The 13,355-nt window shown below is 48.5% G+C and overlaps 1 protein-coding gene across 16 annotated transcripts in view; it reads right to left on the bottom strand.

Annotated features, from left to right (window-relative positions):
- Positions 1 to 13,355, bottom strand: part of EXD3 (exonuclease 3'-5' domain containing 3) — a 300,891-nt gene that overhangs the window by 93,667 nt on the left and 193,869 nt on the right. The window lies entirely within an intron of this gene.

Below are 13,355 nucleotides of genomic sequence, written 5' to 3'. Positions count from 1 at the left end.
CCTCCACTGAACATCCTTGAAAAATGATGCCAGGCTGAGACACCAAATTTGGCTGCAAACCAGGGCCGGTTTTCAAGCACAGCATCTGGTGAAGCACGGGGCTGCAACATCCCTGCTCTGCCCATGAGGTGCCATGCTGCATCTGCTGCTGCCAGGTCCAGTTGCGTTTGAGGGGCGAGGGGTAATTCCCATCCTGCGTTAGTCAAGGAATGATTTTGGCATCAGCTTTGATGGAAGTAGGCCTGGCTCTAGCACTTTCCTAGTCTGGTGGTCTAGACGTGCAAACACATTAAGATTCTGCACTGTCCCACGCCCTCACCCACAGATGGGTACCCCAGCCCTCACTTTTCACTGTGCAGAGATACTGGGCTGCAGGAAGATAACACTTTGGGACTGAGAAATGGGGTACCCTGTGCTGCTGGCACAGAGGCTCACGTATCTCTAGTGTTAAAGCAGGTAACTTGCAATTGCAAGAGAGCAACAGCGACACAGAGCTCAGCTCAGGGCACAGAGCAGCCCCCGAATCTAGAGCAAAGCCAAGGCAGGCGGCCTCTGCCACAGCTGCCCTGGAGCACTGCGGGTGAGGTGCTGGAAACACCATCTTCCCAGCGTACATGCCATGCCTGCCGCAGGGAGCTTGGCCGGCGCGGAGCTACCCCCTTACACCACGCTGTGACTTACTGTGCCCGTGAGCCACCAGGCGCCTGCACATCAGGATGGCCACAGGAACTCGTGCAGCTCGGCCAGCTCTGTCTGCAGACTCTTTTTTGGAACACCTCACGACAGTAAGCAGCACAGAGGGCGAAGGGTGATGCAGACCTGCCACGGGGGTCACGGGCAGCAAACCCCAAAACACACAGAGAGAATGCTGGTTAATCAAAAGGTTTTGCTGTTCACGTGTTCAGACTGATCACAAATCTTGACTCCCCCCCTCCCCCGAAAGCAAACACTTTTCCCTGCAAAGATGTTTGGTCACAAAACTCTGCAGCACATTAGTACTACTCTGGATTTTCTTTTCAATTTCATCATACTGCCTGCAAAAATTGTGAGCTTTCCTAACCCCTGATTTTCTTTGCAATAGAAAGGAGTCTTAGAAAGTTCAACCCAGCTGCTCTACACTGCTGCGGTCTCACTTCATGGTGTGGCACAGATGCTGCCTTTCCATTTTCTTTGTGGATTCCCTGGAAACTCCCAAATTCTTGTCTATAAACACATTTTGAGAGCAAGTAAGTCCACGTTATGAAAACAGCCTAATGCTTTCAGCTCCTGGGCTTAAATCCTGCTGGCTGAGCTCTTCTCTGCTTGCTGTCGAGCAGTGCAGCAGAAGTCTAACAGCAGGAAAACCCTCACTGTGAAATGACACTTGGGTGCTAAGCCTCAATAAATCCTTAAGAGTTGTGGTGGACTCACAAGTCGTTTGTTTTATTGCAGACTAAAATCCCTCTTAACAAACACTTTTCTTGAAATTAATAAGAACATATGAACTGATTTCAGCGCAGGGTCAGGCTCCTGGACCTTCTCACCAAGGTAAAGGTCCTTCTTACCTACCTCTTACCTGAACATCTCAAAGCATTGAGTGGGTCACAGAGGCTCTCCCAAAAGCTGGCGAGGAGAGAGAGGGACCTGCAGGCGGTCACTCCATCCTCATGTGCCACGGGACAGGTAGAAGAGGCCCTGGAGACACCTGTGTCTCTTCCAGGAGCTTACTCCAGCTGCCTAATTGTTAGGAGTCCAAAGTTTGGGGACACGAATGTCACCACAAGGACCCTTGAGTTGCCACTCAATGCCAAAGGGAGCCTCTGTGCTGACTTCAGAATGACCTCAGACGGGCCCCAAGAGAGAAATATTTCATGAAGCACTCACGGCCCTTTTCTATGTTAGGATCAAATTAATATCAATCCCATATCAGTTCGAGGGACCCTCAGAGGTCCTTTCCAACCTCAGGTGTTGAAAGATTCCAAATAATTTTCGTCTTTTTCTTGTTAAAGCCATTTGAGGACAAATACACCGAGGTCATCATAATCAGTAACACAGGCAAATGTTTTACAGCCTTACGTGGGCTCGGGTACATTGCTGGGGGGGGATATCCTGCTGGGAACACCACGAGCTGGAGGAGCTGCGCTTGGTCCTGGCTGGCAGCTGTGCCTGGAGCCGTGGCTGGAACGGCGCCTGCCACAGCCAGCGTGGGCCCTTCGCCTTGCTTGCCATTGCACAGTCTCAAAATACCCGGAGTGACTTTGGGAGTATAAAACAAAACAAAAGTCCAAAGTGACAGTTTAGACAAGGACAGTAGAGCGACAGACAATGGAAAAATTACCAAACTCTGGAGAGGTGACATATATGGGAAACGGGATGTCCTACCTGTGAAACAAGGCTGAAACCTTTACGGTGACCACTGAGCTACTAGCACATTTTGCCTATAAAGGGACCATGGGTGAACACCCTAACTATTCTATCTTGTATAAGTAACACATAAACTATCAAAAAATACTCTAAAAATGTTTTTAAAGCTTTTTATGATAGTGTAGACGCTCCCTACTATGAGAAATACTCATCTTCTGTGCCAACCTGCTCTCTCCTATCCCCGCGGCTGAGCCCAGTACACACCTGTTAGCTCCAGTTTGCCTCTCCCATTGAGGAGATTATACTCAGAAACCCATTTTCAACAACTGAGTTGCAGGCACATCATTTTAAGGATTTATTGAGGTAGGTTTCTAAAAGCCTCCCCGTCTCTTTCTCCTGGGCTATACTGCAATACTGGTGAAACATTATCCAGCTTTTGATAATCTTGCAATTAAAAAAAAAAACACTAAGAAAATAAGAAAGCATCCCAACGTCTGTCATAAAGAAATAATTGATTGTGCAATCTATGGATGAAGCTTGGGTATTTGACAACTAAGGAGGAGAAAAGTTTGGATGTGAACAGTCCCACTGGCTGAGAACATTCTCACGCCTGAGCAGGGATGGGAATAAAACTCAGTAGGGCTCACAGCCGCGGTCGCTGCTTTTCTCGCTAAACTTCACTTCACTTTCTTTTGTTTAGAAAAATAACTAGATAATTATAGCAAGCAAACAAACATTCTTTTTCTTAGAAAAATCATAACATCATCATAAAGTGAGATCAGAAATGGTGGAAAAGTTATTGTATTAATGTTGATGAGAGCTCATACGTGTTATGCAGCAAGAAAAACAAATGACTCCCTGTCAGATGGAAGAGAATGTTTCTTCTCAGATAGAGAAAGAAAAACACAAAGCGGCTCAACTGCATCCCCAAAATTGTGCAATTTACTTTGCATATTTGGCAGCAAAAGTAGAAGAAGCAGTTTATAATCCAGGGTTTTCACACAAATGACAGGTTCTTGGTTCTTGAAGGAGTATTTCATTTTGGTATGCTTTTTTAATTAACATTCTAATAGTACGTTAGAATTAAAGGAATACCATCGACTTAAAACTCACATAGCTGTTTGAGCATTTTTAATGACTAGTGTCACAGCAATCCCTAGACTGACCGTAATTGAAGTAGACCAGAGAGCCAGCACTTCCCTGGGTACTTTGGAGCTTACATGTATAACTGAAGCCTTTTCTGTACAGCCAGTTTCTCCGTGTACCTGTGCCGGGCAGTTCTGCCCTTCACGCAGCAACAGGGGAAGCCTGCGAGAGGCCCAGCTAGCAATCCAGCCAAAAGCTGCAGGTGGGCAAGGGCTGCATGCCATAGCTGGGGTTTAGTTTTCTTTAACCATTTCACTATATAGATGTGAACGGCTGTATATTTTATTGTTTTTAAGTGTCGATCTTAATTGCATTAAGATGGAAGTTACGCATAAAACAACCCGTTAGGCTCCATTTTTGCCCCAAGACTTCGCTCTGTGTTTCAAGATATGGAACAGCTGGTGTGAAACACATCTAGAGAGAATGAAAAGGGCCCTACCTGCCTGCAGAAACAGTTCAAAATGGGCGAGAATCTTCCAAAACCAGTAATTTTTGGAAAGGAGCCATACCAGGCAGTTCCCCCGGCAGCTATCGGGGCAGCAAAGGGAACCAACTCTGCTGCCTCCGGAAAGGAAGGAAAAAAAAAACCCATGAGGGAAGCGAAACTGTGACAATTTTTAAGTCCTAGGGACAGAGTCCTATGACTGGGCACAGTCCTGTGTCACATGAAAGGTGTGGGAAAATGCTGAAGCATTGGTTACACTTGCATTTCTAGCTTCAAAAATAGCCTGAGAACCAAACCATTACTTCATAGCTGTGGCAGCTCCCATGTGCAGCGCTGCCAGGAGGGTCTGCAGAGTCCCAGCCCGACCGGCGCGGGCAGGACCCGGCCCGCACACCTGGCCAGGGCACCAAAATGTTAATCCTGCTCCTGTGCTAGAGAAACAGCCCTGATTACACACAGACTTTAAACCCAGGCCTAAGCACTTGGCTGGAATTATAAGTGAATTTAAGCTTAGACTTAAACCTTGAAGACTTCCCGGTTAGTAAGGAATGTTCCAATTATCTCATCCAGAGTACCCAATCGCTCTGCTGACTTTATAAATGACACAAAACCACACACAAATTACATTGACACTAAGAACAACATTTAACAGGGCTGCCCTTCGCAATGCTATCCAGGTTTATGCTGTTTACAGCCTGATGACTGCCCTAATGCCCCAAATTACCCAGTCTCCAACATGAGACATAAACAGGCAGATGTTTGCCTACCGGTTCTGAGGACAAGATTATTTTTTTTCATGAGTTCTGATGGGGATAATGAGAACAAAACTGATTTTTCTTTTCAGCATTGGCTGTCCTGGTGGTGCAGAGCGTGTCTGTTCAGAGAACATCCAAAACGCCTCACTGTTACGGCTCAGCACGCTCTGTGTCTGGCTGAGGCTCACAGCTTCTTCGCCTTGGGAAGGCACAGGCTTCTAAGCTGTATAAAACATTTTCTTGCATGGCTGATGTTCACTGATGTCCTGCCTGGAGGGAGCCTGCCGGAGCATCATGCACAGCCCGGGGCGAAGCAGGACGCTGTGGGGCTGAGCAGCCGTGCCCCTTGCAGCCTCCTTGCACGGCTCTCGCTCCCGCCAGCACCCAACTTCGTCTCCCCTCCACACGGAGCTGACAGCTCTGCGATAAGAGAGGAGACAAGCACAGCTTGTACCAAAGCGCTGCGCCGGCGTCAGGCCAGGTACATGCTGCAGTGAACAGTCACCTCTAAGGAAAAGATGGGAAACCTCCAGAAAATAGAACAAACTTCACAACTACCTGCACAAACCAGCTGGGGGGCTCAGCCCCTGCGCTCGCTGCCAGAACAGCAAGGAGGTACAAGACACCCTCTTGAGAAACCCCGCTTCACGCTGTGTTGGAGTGCAGGGGAAGGGAGTCCCGTCCGCTTGCCGAGCAGCGACTGCCTGCTGCGCTCTCGTTGGTGTCCCCCCCACCCCGACAGGCCCTGTGGAGCTGTAACTTGCAGGTGGCCATTGGTCCTCAACATTGTTTTAATGCTATATATGTGCATCAGCCCCACAGCGATTTTACCCTGCCCTGCAGTTATGGTAGCTGTATGGCACTTCAGGAGCAAAAGGAGAAAGACGATCCCTAAAACACAATGTGCATATGACCCTCTTCTCATCTGCCATACGCCACCCTGGCCGCAGGTGCAGGAAAGCTGTTTTCCCGTACAGCAACGACCGTGACGCTGCGAACTGGGTGTCGCTGCAGCAAGCGGGGGGAACTGCAGCACCCACGCTCTGTCACGGGGCCGCAGTTTGCACTGGCACTTGCACTCACCACGGACTTAACGTGGAGGGGGACTTAAAAGAGAGCAAGAGCATCCATAAATGCATGCAAAAATATAACAAGAAAATATAAATGCAGATGCATTCACCAGTTCCAGACACCTGCCACACAGTTTAGCTACTCAGTGTTACGGTAGGGCCACATCCAGTGGCCCTAGGCTGCTTCTACATGAGCAAAGTGATGAGGAAAAAGGGAATAGGGAACAAACTATTGGCTTTGCCCCCGAGGATACTCTGCTCTCTGAAGGCCCGGGTCCATATCAGTCTCGTCTCCTTTTTCTGTCAGCTCGGGGTGTTCTTCCACCCAGCCCAGCACAGACCGCTCCCATGTTTCTGCTGACACAGCTGTTTCTTGACTGATGCGGTAAACCAATTCAGTGAACTCATCTGTGTTGCAAGTAACCCTGCAAAAGGCAATTATTTGCACTCCATGTCTTTTTTTTAAATTTTGGAATATTTTTTTGCATACTTTAAGCAGCTAAATGTAATTTTCCTTTTTTCCATTGCTTTAGCTGTCTGGTGGCAGTGAGCATTAACTGCTAATTAAACACCCTTTTCCAAGGCAGATTTCTAAAAGTGATTTTGAAAAATAAGATTCTTTAAAAACTAAAAAAAAAAGGCAACAGCATTTCCTCTTCAGAAGAGCACTGTTAGTCAGTAATAACTAAAAATGCAACTCCTGCTAGAGAAGAGGCGCACAGAACGCTGGTGCTAAATGCAGCCACCCAGGAACTCAAACAGCTGAACGGGAGATGCGTGGCAAGGACCGGGCTCTCAAGAGCCTCAGACTGTTCACCCTTAGCGTGAGTTTGCAGGTATTTTTAAACCGCATCTGAAAGCGGTAAGCACTGACGCCTCCTGCGAGAGCTGAGTTTGTAGCCAGGCAGCTGGCTGGCCACCAGCGAGGGCTCAGGTTCTGGTAGCCCACAGAGTTCAGTGTCCTTTTGTTTCCCTCTGTCTGTAAGGGAGGAGCGCGAGGAAAGATGCACGTACCCGTATAGTCTGAAATGCAACCGCCCGAAAAGGAGGTCAGAGCCCCATGGGGACTGACCGGGCAGAGGCTGGTCACCACAGACACTGTTAGCTCTCCACAGTGCTTTCATCATTTCATCACTCTAGGCTTTATCCTGTTGCTGCTGTTTACAGTGGCACGGGTCCAGGTGATGTGGAGCGGAACAAGTGCCCTTCCCAGACTGACCACCTCCATCCCATGAGGCTGGAGGCTCCTGGAGCTCAGGAGCTGGATTCTGTATTTTTCCGGTCTCTTTGTGGTCGGCATGGAAGAGACAGCTCCGCAGGTTGTGAGTTCCCTTATTCTGTCATCTCCGTCTCTGTTTTCCCTAGACCTTGTTTTCTCTAGATCTCCTAGCTCTGCACAAAGCACTGCATGATGTTTAATACATGGGCATTCAAAATGAGGAAGGGTGATGAACAGTGGGCAATTCTTTTTCCAGTGATCTCATCACTATGGTTAAAAAGGGGAAACTCAGATAAGCTTTGTGGTCTAATACATAGAAATACCTATATTCCTTAGAAACAGAGTTTCAAAATTCATGTGCAAAGACACACATAATTCACACGTACAGATGCCATGATTTGTTGCTCAAATCAGGACTCTGCATTCAGAAATTCTTTGCTAATCTGGATGTCTGTTCATGCGTGTATTTAGATTCCTGTGCATGTTTGTACTTGTTACAGTAACTATATGCAGGAATCAGGCACACCTTGTTTGTACATCTTTACCCAGACAGTTGCATATTTGGCATGACTGTGCAGTCCAGAGAGCATTTATGAATGAATTAAACCACTTGACAGAATCAACTGCTTGGGGAAAGGACAGGCAAGAAGCAGCTCTGCTTTGTATCACTTAACATTAAAAGTACGGAGGATTGACATCTTCCATCCTTGCCTCAGCTCACACTGTTCAGCCTTTTCTCCTAAGGATGGGGAGCGGGCTCCTGTCACTCCAGAGCTGCCAGAGCACAGTACCTGCAGCGCAGGAGTTAACTGGGAAACTCTCTGCATGCATTGACCTAAACTGGCCCAGCTTATTCTAGTATCATAACTATTAAAGCAAACTATTGCCATAATTACTTCCATGTATCTATCTCATTCCAACAGGCTGCTCCTCCTTCTTGGCCAGTAATCCTTCTCAGTCACTCACTGAAATTCCAGATCATTTAATTTCAAAACCAATTATAAGTAATTAGAGGAATTTCTACAACCATTCCCTTTATTGGATGCACAGGAATGATCTGTAATTCATCTCTGCTGACAGTGCCCCTGAAAAGGCTTTGAAGGACTTTCTAAGAGGGAAAAAACATTCTGTCAAGACAAATTTCCCTCATTTTCCCCTTCTTTTATCTAGGGAAAATGTCTAACATGAACACAGGGTCTTCAGTTCTGAGTGCAGTTTAGAGTTTATTTCCAGCTTCGTGTCAGTTCCAAGACTGGGGACGATTCAGTCACCGCTATTGAAACTTTCCGTGGCGATGCAGCAAAGACGGTTTATGAGCCGTCAGTGAAACAGGATGAGCAGAGTCTGTGTCTCAACAGGCTCAACAGAAACCAGCAGATTTGTTCCTTCTCCCTCTACGGCCAGCTGCAAGACTGACGTGACCTCAGGCAGGGGGCAGGATTTTTCACCAAATAACTTCTATCTTAAGAACCCAGACCCACTTAGCTCACTTTCCTAAGCACCACGGCTCACGCTGAGCTCATCTGCACCCCCCCAAACCAACGTGTGCCAGAGCCCTGGTTCAGAGACCCAGTGGAATTCAAACCCTATGAATTCAGCCCAAATATTTTGCACTTTTCAAAAGTACCCAGGAAATCTTCATGATCCAGTGAGCGCTGACTTGCACCCACCGTCCTAAGCCTCGCTGCCTTGCAAAATCTTGCCCTTGTTTCAGAGGAAGGCAGCCTCTTCCCAAAAAAGAGGCTTGATCTGGGCCGGTGCCAAGGATGCACTGTTGCTGTGATGGTGGTTACCAGCTTCTCACCTGCAGAGAGGCGGTTCACATTGGGAAGGGAAAGAAAAGCATCGCTGGCAAAACACGAGAGCAGGGCCTTAGGCAGCAGGTTTCTGGGCAGCTATTCCTGCCGCAGCATCAGCACACCCTATCTGCGAGACCTCTGGGTAATTGTGCATTGGCCTAGTGCAGGTATAGCAGCACTTTGAGCTTCCTCTGGGTGGGCAGGCACTTCTGTTACTTGGGGGCAAATGTCTGCAGATTATTTAATTCAAATGATCGAATACACCTCACATAATATTCTACATATTGCCCATGTGAATCCTCTTGCTCTGCAATTTGGCAGTTACTGGCAGACAACCTCTGGGAAACAGATTTTAAACTTCGGGGCTAAACCCAAGGTAATCTGCGTTAGCTCTCAAAGTAGAGCTTTTCTGTCCAGCAGACCTGATCTTTTTTTCACACTGCTTTTGCACTAGCGCCCCAGCGACCAGCGCTACGGCGCCAGCCGTACCTTCAGCTACAAGAGTGTAAGTCCAGTATTTGCACGTACAGGCAATTTGATGTTTCTATGTAAAACAGAGTACTACTGCCACATGTCTTAGCCTTCGTACAGATTTTTCCCTGAACATTTTGCAGTCCTCGTTCCTATTTTGATAAAAGAAAGTTACTTTCTAAAGTGAAGGCTTATCATTTCTGGTGATCTAAACAGATGTGACTTGACAAAGGGGTCCATTGTAGGGCCATGTTAGTGCTTTATTTTTTAACGATGAAGGCTTTCGTTGTTTGTTATGGTGAGAAATAGTTTCCCCTCCAGATAGCCCCTTGAGAAATTCATGAGAGAAAATCCAGACTGTGAAAAGTATGGCTTGTGAGGAATTTGAAACAACCTGACAGGGGAAGCAAATCATTGTGAAAATCCTATTACAGAAAGCCTGGGCTCATGACCACCTCCAGTCCCGAGTTCATCCTCCCCGACTCCAGGTGAGCTGTCTCGCCGTTGCCTGTGCGATGACTGTCCACAGGAACCAGAAACATCATTCAGCCTTTCTGTCATTCTGCCCTCCGCAGACCCACAAAGCGAGGCTCTCGCCGCATCTGCTGCTGAACCCACACAGAGGAAGATGGTCTCAAGCCAAAGACAAGGTAAGGAGGGAAGAACTGGCGACACAGCTGACTGCCATTGCATGATTCCAGCTAATCAGAGGCAGATACAGATGCAAGCCGCCCGTGAGCACTTAAGAAAAGTTTACATTTCAGCTGGGTTTCGCAGCTGGACGGTGATGGCTTCACATGCAAAGCTGATTTCTCCAGGGAGGGGTAACCCGTGTAGTGCCTCTGAAAAGCTCCAGCTTCTGATCCATTTTCAGGTTTGTTCCCCTTCCTCCTGGGCATCTTTCCATGCACATGTTAAAGTGCTCTGCTACATTGTAATGGAAGTATAGTTCAACAAATTTCAGTTTTCATTTAAGACTTCATTTTTTAAGATAGCAGAATAGTTTGGGTTCATGTCAGAAGAGTTTTAACGTCTCCAGCATCAAAAATAATCACTCGTAAATCTAAAAATACCATTATTAGAGAGGAGATGTGAGATGCCAAGAGATTTCACACACACAAACAACTGGGGAATTGGGCTTCAAGTTCAATTTGCATTTTTTCCATGGTTACCTTACGCAGGACCCAGCAATCTGATCCGAATCACCTTGAGATTTTTCTCTTACGCTCTCGGCATCCCTCAGCGGAGCACACGTTTCCTTGCCCGCTACAGGTTACGCCAAAGGCAGGAGCTCCAGCACACTGCGTTCGAAGCTCTGGCTTCAGCGTGGCACTTTTCAAGAGCTGACCTGCAGCCACAGCTGGGTCTAGCTGCCACTGCGCACCAGCAGAGACTATCTCGACGCACAGTGAGGGGGATGAGCGCGAGCACAATGAATCCACAGAGCTGCCAGCGTGCAGGAAATTGGCCAATTATCCATCACTGACTTTTAGCAGAAACCGTACAAAGGGATCTTTATGGATGAGAAGATCGCAGGAAAGGAAGGAGAGAGGTGAAGACTGGGGGAGACAAACAGCGTGGTGAACTAAGATCAAGTATTTATGACTGTCCTCTGAAAGGTCGTTCTTAGTCCAGATTATAACTAGTGACTGAATGTCAGGATTATTTAGGAGAACTTGTTAAAATGAGCAGAACAATAGTTGGTGGATAAAACCAACAATGCTTCACAGCAAGAAATACTGTCAGCAGCTTTGCTTAGTGTAAGGACTTGCATCCTTCCCAGCCGTGTTTCTCTTGCACACCATGGCAGCCATGGGAAGGGACGAGGGCAGAAGCAGTGTGCTCACCCCCTGGCATAAGCTTGTTCTCCTCACCAATGGTCCCGTAGGACCACTGGCAAACTCCTCATAGGATATTTGAGGTCCGTCAGACCTCAGGACACAGATATAAACTGGAGCAAGATGCGTCAAAATAGAAAGAAAGGGATGGAGAGAAGGAGGTCAAGTCGCAGCTAGCAAAGATACGCTGGCCCTATGGAGACAGACCCTAATTACGCTGCTGCTTGGCTAAAAAAAATTATCAGAAAATATCCATTGAAAAATTCCTTTTTCTGTCTGATACTGTACACATGAGTTCAGCATAGGAGCGTCCACGGGATAAGATGATTTTGATGACTTCCAGCCGTGTATACACTCTGCAGACTCGCTTTCCAAACAACCGATTATCACTGTGCGGGCAGCTCATTTATTTGCTGAGAATTCTCATTTAAAAAAACTAATCAGTCAAGATTTATTTTCCTCTGATAAGGCACAGGAGGGCACTGCTAAGGTTCTGGCTTCTGCCGGTTGTCAAGCCGCTTGTCTAGCGGTTAATGTCAAGCTACCGCTGCGACGGGGCACTAGCCCGTCACTTCTTTCAGCATGTGTGTCCTGGAGGTCTATCTCCAGAAACTGGGGCTTTGCTACCAGCGTTCCCACAGGCCACGAGATGGATCATTTCACTGCCTTGCTTCCTCTGGGAGAGCAGTGGGGTCTTCCAGCCAAGTAGTCAAAAGCATGCAAAGGTAGGTGTCCATGGCTGTCAAGAATTGTCTGAGTCTTTAACTGAACGCAGCACCATGTCTGCCCAGAGCATCCGGAGCTGTCGTGGCAGACAGGATTTTGGGACAGCAGATTAGGCTTGTACATGCAACCTAAAGCCTGTTTTCCCTATGCTGGCCCAGACGACACTCTCATCTAGGGGAAAGTGGTACCAGGACCCTGTTGCGGCAGCTCAGCCCGCTCCTGGTTGGGAAGGAGCGGCCGCAAGGGGGGAAGAGCTCCCCTGCACAGCGCCTGGGCTTCACAAAGAGCGGAGATCATCACTGGCGGATGGACCTTCCCCAGGGCTCCGAAATCCCTGTCAGCAAACAGAAATGAACTGGAAGGGAAAAAAAAGACTAAAAGAAAGCCTGTGTTTGAAATATGCTTTGTTTTCTTTTAGAAAATCCAGGATCCCATCCAGTTTGAAAGACGAGGCGAGCACTGAAACAAGCTCTTTGTTTTTTGCATTAGTTCAAGAAGAAAACACTTCTTTTATATATCCCTCCGAGGTTTAAATACTGCCTCTAGCCCCCACTTTTGGCACGCAGGGAGCAGGTCACAGGTACTGCTCTCAGAGCTGCAGCAAACCAGCAAAATAATCCCTGGCCCAGCAGCCCCTCTCGTTAACCCTTCTCAGCCGGCACGGGGAGGGCGTCCCCCCACCCCGCCGTCTCCAGCACTGCTCCTGTCCCTGGTCCTGCGTTTTGTCCCTGGCGTGGTGGCTGAGGGACCTGCCACCCTCACGTGGGTGGCACCTCCCTCTGCCCGATGCGGGGCTGGCAGCCCCTCTGCCCCCCAGGCAGCTGTGGCCCTTTGAGCTCTGTGGGCAAACCCACAGAAATAACAACCTCGCAGCGGGGTCAGGGCAAGCTGGAGGTTTTGTGGGAAAATTATACCACCTCACCAACACCATCAGCGAGGATGTGTGAAAGGAGTCCTGTGGTGGCTTTGAGACTGACACGCTTCGTGGCACGGGGACAGGGTCCCAGTCTGCCCACAGCCCTCAGGGCAGAGAGGGGCAGTGCCACGGGCCAGGGCAGCACGCAGAATGGCTAGGGGGGGAATGGCTTGTTTTCATCTCCTTCCAGTGCCGTCCCCAAGGCAGACCCAGCTCCCACCCAGCCCATGCTGGGAAGCCATCCTCAGGGCAGACCTCGGGATGCTCCATGAACGGCAACAGCTCCATCAGCACCCACGGTGCTCCTGGCAGCTCTCCCCTCGTGCCTGCAGCTATCTGAGAGCAGGCAGGAGCCCCCCAAAATTCGAAGAGCCAGCAAAGAGTAGCCGAGAGCTTTGCTGAGCCTCGGTGTGGTCTGAAGCCTCTCGAGCAAAGTGTTGCCCTTTGCCAGGCTTGGCTTCCAACACTCTCCAAAAACACCTAAGTTAATTCCTGCCTGTAGATCACCCGGGGCCGGGTTTTCCTCTGCCCAGGGCAAAAAGGTGTTGTTTTACAATGGTCTGTCACACAAACAGCGCGGCAGGCTGCAGCTGGCACCAGCGGAGGGGTAATTACTGTAATTGCTGA

Source organism: Phalacrocorax carbo, chromosome 18 (genome assembly GCF_963921805.1).
Source record: "Phalacrocorax carbo chromosome 18, bPhaCar2.1, whole genome shotgun sequence".
NCBI lineage: Eukaryota > Metazoa > Chordata > Aves > Suliformes > Phalacrocoracidae > Phalacrocorax > Phalacrocorax carbo.
Note: the sequence above shows the minus strand (reverse complement) of the source record. Positions and strands in the feature narration are given on the sequence as shown.